Raw genomic sequence first — 6,034 nt, forward strand, 5'->3', positions numbered from 1 at the left:
ATGACACACTTACGTTACAACACATTCTTTACATAATTTCTTGGTCTGTACCAGATATATATAATATCAGTGATTTGAGGCAAAAAGACACCTCAGGAACTAATAACAGATCTTTTGCTTGTTTGAACCAGAAGCCGAACCTCAATATGTGTGACGTGTATATATCGGGAAACGATATAATCTCTTTTAAATGCAATGATCGGGTGAAATAAACGGCTAAAAAATGACAAAACAAAAGCCTGTTTCGTACAGTTTTCAATTACTAAAAAATAAATATGTCTATAACTTCAAACGTCTTACAGACAGGAAGCAAAGCCTGATGACAGTTTGTAAATCCTTCCTTTGATGTGTATTGTGTACCTATTGTACTGACTTTGCAGGCCTGGGTGACAGCTATTCACAAAAATTGCAGTAGTGATCTGCATAAGGTCTTGCTTCCTACCTATCAGACAAAATTGGGGGCTAACATGTCATACATATACACACCTTAGTTTTTTTTAAATTTGGCATGTAAAAGCCTGAAACATTGTGTCAATGTTAACTTACCACTTGAGGTCACAAGGTTGAATAAAGGAGGTATAACAAATGACAAGACTTTACCAGATGCTGTTCCCCCTTTTAGCCAAGTCCTCATCAAAATTTAAACTGCTAATTGGGACCATGACTGAAACCAGGAAATCTGAGACTGGAAAGTAAGAATTATGTAAAAAACTGTGACAGCCTTGCTAGCTTTCATTTCAGTTACATAAGGACACAAATGAACCAAGACAAGAATGTGTAAAAGAATATGCAACATTTTGTTGTTTTCCAGTTTTAAGATGCTGTGAATGATCCTTACATTTTGTTCTTATACTGCAGAAAATGCTTTGCAAGCTTCACAAACAGTACATATGTGTGCCACTTCATTCTGCAGTACTTCGCCTGCGAAGGGTGCTCTGTGCTGTCAGAGGAACAAGAGAAGAAAAAAAAGGCCTCACTTCTGACAACTTCAGCTTGAAAATAACATCAAGTGAAATTCTCAGAACAGACAAGAAATGCAAAGCAACTGTTTCATGGATAGCAGTGTGCCCTCAGAGGAGATGCTGACCTTGAAGGGAAAGACACTCTGTCTGTGCAGGTTCAGTTTTATCTGTGGCAAAAGAAATGGTGTATTCAAACTAACATCTGACAGCACACAGGTTGCAGCCATGACAGTCCTCATTATTGTCAATCACGTAAGCCACAAAGGCTCTAAGTGGGCTGCACCGCTGCACTTTGGCTGTATTGTTCCCTTGACGTGCATATATGTTACGAAGTGTGTAATATTGAGTATGTAAAAGAACGTACTTCATATGAAAATGGCCACCATGACAACTTCCTTGAGAAATGCTGATTTTTGTAAACTCAGAATATCTTTTTATGCAACAGCTTTGGACTCTAAGGTTTGCATGGTTAGGGAATTAGGGAATAATTATTAGGGAATAATCTCTTTAATGTTGTTATGTTCAAAACTAGACAGACAGGAATCAGCACACAGAGAAAAAATTCCTGTGAGTTTCAATCAATTTTACTCCAACTTCAAGGCCCAATCAGACACATATTGATTAAACTAAATAAAGTACATCAGCATATAACTTGGTGGAAAAAGACAGGAAAATAAACATCTATGTTTATCAAAATATATCAAGAGACTATTTTGTGTTGTATTTCTGCACTTTTGTCCATCATGTAAATGTGCCATATCTAACAGAGGTCGATTTGACCTTTTCCAAGGAGATAATCACCAAGCTTGTCAAATTGCAAGATTTTTGCTTAAATTTGAAAAGACAGATAATGTTCCAAGAAACAAGAGACTTTTTCTTGGAGGCGATCTGGATCTGGACGTTTCTGGAATGCAGAAAGGTCTTTTTCTCTTTGATGGACATGTGAATTCTCTCTGTTCTTTCTTACTCTCCACCTGCAATTCACGGCAGATTGAAACATCCGAATACAAACATTACTGACATAAACAAACCTTCATACAATATTAATTGCTTCATTGGTTGGTCTATGAATGAAATACCTAGCAATCAATTCATGGATGATAACAGAGTGCAATTTGAAATAATAACAGCGAGGATAAGTTTTGTTAACGTGTATTTTTTCCACATCAGGAGATAATGGATTGAAAAACAATGATGGGTAAACTCTCCATTATCAGTCCCTGTTGACACTCAGATATTTATTCAGACTTCCAGGAGCAGCACAGCTATTGTTTACATCGCAGACATGTAAATGCAACGTTTGTTGTATCATATGTTCATTAAGTTATGAAACCGATGAAATGTCATGCAGTTGCGTTCGTGTTGAACCATATCACGAGTGTTTTCAGTCACATGAATATCCAGCGACGCTGATGTGCTGTGATCAAATTTTCTAGTGGTTTGGAAGACTCCATCCTCAGAGCTGTTAGCCAGTTAAATCACTTTACATTAATAACTCTTTCCACATGGCATCTATAGTTTTTACTAAACAATTTGCTTTGCCTCCCTGTAGAAAAAGAAGCGACTGCTGAAACGGTGCTGTTGTTTGACATTTATCACACGAATCGCCGCAGGTTTTTGTCAGACGTAATTATGTATTATCACATTTTTCATGGATGAAAATTATGAAAAGATCTTTTTGCTACCGTTCTTTTTTTTTTTTCTCTCCTGTTCTATGTCGTGCCTCATCATATGTCAGACATCAATGAAATTATAAATGTCAAGGCCAGTCAGGCTTCTCATTTCAACTTACTGCGTCAGGAGAAGTGATTTAATTCAGCCAAAGATAATATAATGGAGCTTTACTTTGGCTTGTCCTGACTGAAGTCAATATTGAAAAAATATCTTGAGTAGTGTGTGTGTGTGTGCGCGTGTGTGTCTGCATGGCCCCTCTTTTAAATCATAACATTTTAAGGTAAAGCCAAGCGATGTCTGCAAAAGCAAAGGAAGCACTGCAGCATATTTATGTGTGTATGGGGGTGGTATATACCAAGAAGCTGTTTAAAACAAGACAAACGACAAATGAACCAACAATCACTAGAACCGATGCACCGTAATACACACTTGTTGAATGTTTTGTACTTCATGTTGAATGGGTTTAAAAGCTGATTCATATCAGATCATTTAAACTGGAGTTTGAACAAACACTATCCCCTTCCAGCACTCAGCTGAGACATTCTGATGGGTTTGGAAACTAGGAATGTTCAATTAGTGGATGCTCTGTGAGCTGTAATTACAGGCTTACATTAGTAGGATGGCACGATGTAGCAACTGGATCCCGGGGAGACTTTCTGTTTCCCGTTTTCGGGTATTATGCTGCAGATTAAATCCATTAGCAGGTATTCTACCGAGGGTTTCAGTCAATATTTAAATGTAGTGTACTTTCCAGAGTCGTATCATATTACCAAGTCTTTAAAGATAATTGACAGTACATGAGATGTCTGGTGTTGTATTCGACTAAACCTGTCACTGAATAAGATTACTCACCTTTTATGGTTTGTTTTTAAATTTTTAATCACATGGCAGAAAAGCTATCGTGCTATCGATCATATCAAACCAATATCTAGTCAGACATTGTCAGAGTGCTTAGTAACATTTGTAACATATCTAGTTGCCTGGTCCTGTCAGGATCGGCTCTGACTTTAGAGACCTCATACTTTCCAGGTCAGGGCAAGAGTTCAGGGGTCATCGGAGCAGAGCCACCCTTCCAAGATGAATTTCAGCTTCTACCTGGCAGCAGATGTATAATTTCTCAAGGGGCCGCATCAAGGTTTCTTAAGCCTTCTGTCCCATCAGCAATGAGATCTTTGAATCAATTTGTTTTTAATCAAAAAGGATTTTTGGGACTTTTAGAAGGTTTTATATATTTTCAACTTATATCCACAGTATGTGTATTTCTTGTATTATTTCTGTTGTTGATTGTTTGTTGGTTGTATTGAAAACTGCTGCAAACCAAATTGCACTTCGGGGACAGTGAAGACTTTCTAATCTAATCTCATCTGATCTAACGTAACCCAACCTGACCCAATCTAATCACTGAATTAAGACAGCACACAAAATTTGGGTTTAAATTGAAATGTAATTTGAGAGGAGCTCAGCAGCAGCAGCAGCAGCCATTTTGACAGGTAACAAGTTAGCACGGGTGCGACTGATAATAACTGAATGATGATTCTGTTCTATAGTGCCGCTGTCATTCTAGCGAGCCAATACCTACAGTACCAGGGTCCTGGCCCACATAAATGAAATACCGCCACACAGTAATTATATTTGTGATGATCCTGCGATGCCAGGTCAACATGGCAGCAGTTATCGCATATCGAAGGCAGTCAGACCATAGAAACATACACAAATTGACTGCTTTCCTGTCGTCACTTCTGGCTTCTCTGAAAACACGAGGCACTTTTTTTTCTGTTATTTTTTCTGTTTTTTTTTTTTTTACAGCTATCTAATAGCATACTTTTGAGAACTACTTGGATAGAACAGGCATACCCATCATGTTATTTTATTTACATTTTTTTGATAGAAAAAAACAACCCTCTATCCGCCCAGTCTCGGAGACGACACAGAGCTTCCACGAATAGCATGTAAAAAAGAGGAAGACATCTGTGGGGAAATCTTCTTTAACTTTTCCTTGGTGAAGTGTGGCTTTTGTTGCTCTTTGATGTGAATTAAAACAAGCAACACGCATAAGAAATACTTTAACAAAACCACAGCCAAAGTTCCAGTTTCATGATTTTATGCAAAGCAGATTTGCGGTTACCTGTTGTTGCTATTAAAATATGGTTTGAATGATGAGAGCATTGCAGTGGCAGACAGTGAGGAAATCTGTATTGCCTTTTTTGACTTAAGCGTGCGCCTAAAGCAAGTTCCAACACACCATAGATCAGTGTAGCAAATTCATTAACTCCCCGATGCCTGGGGGAATACGTGCATTCATGTGAAACTAAATCCAGGCAGCATTAGTTTTCCCCCTAAAAGTATTTTTCAAATTCACAGTAGTTGCATGTGAAGATAAATCCCGGCACGTCAAGTTGCAAAGCTTCACATTCAACCAATAAAAAGAGGGGAAATCTGCTGATCATATGTACATATTAACAGTATTATCCTTGACTGGGCTTCGTCTGAGAACATCTGCTGTTTGACGTGCATGCTGACAGCTCTGTGATTTGTCATATTAGCGTAGCACTGTTAGCTATTCGCCACATGTACATCTCCATCTAATGAGGCCTCGAGCTGGTAAGTCATCCATCCCAGTGTGATGCAGTGCACAGGGGTGGCCTGTCTGGAGCCTGGCCTCAACAACACAAAACGAAGAAAACAGATGAAGCTGGAGATGCATCTGGTGTTAAAGGCCAGATCAGCTTGTCATATTGCCTTGTTGTCCCCTCATGTGTGATTAATTACCTCCGTCAAGGAGGTAATGTAATCACCAGTTTGTGTGTGTTTGTGTTTGTAGGATATCTCAAAAACAAATGGATGGATTTTCACAAAATTTAGTGGAAATATATTTAATATTACAAGGAACATGTGATTAGAGGTCAGAGGCGATTTGGATCAAATTTTGCATCCTGGATCCTGAAGAAATGTCTAGGAAATTGGCAGGCTGTAACTATTAGAGGTATTTCTGGCTATGTTGTACCCCCTGAGTCCATGTGAAATGGTTTGCAACGATTTTGATTTTAGAAATCCATTTGATCACATTCTGGACCTATAGAGTTGATATCTTCCAAAATTAAACTATTTTCATATTATGTACCAGCAAAGCCTCCTTGGCAAAGGTATACAGTACATCCTATCTGTGAGTGCGTTCAAGTTCATGATTATTTTTTCATGTGTTGTGTTGTTGGCTAGACTAGAAGGTACTGGGAGAGTGAATACCACCACCAAGGTGAGCAAAACCAAAGGAGCGAGCCTTCACACCCCAACGCACGCAGGAGAGCGCAGCTGTCCTGTAAAACTGATGACATTTGTATTTTGGATGAAGTAGCAGACCAGTGCTGCACGGTGATCCAAATATCACTTCCTGCATAGAG

The sequence above is a fragment of the Aulostomus chinensis genome, chromosome 3 (genome assembly GCF_037954235.1).
Source record: "Aulostomus chinensis isolate RoL2024-O1b breed Wild chromosome 3, RoL_Achi_v1.0, whole genome shotgun sequence".
Lineage (NCBI taxonomy): Eukaryota > Metazoa > Chordata > Actinopteri > Syngnathiformes > Aulostomidae > Aulostomus > Aulostomus chinensis.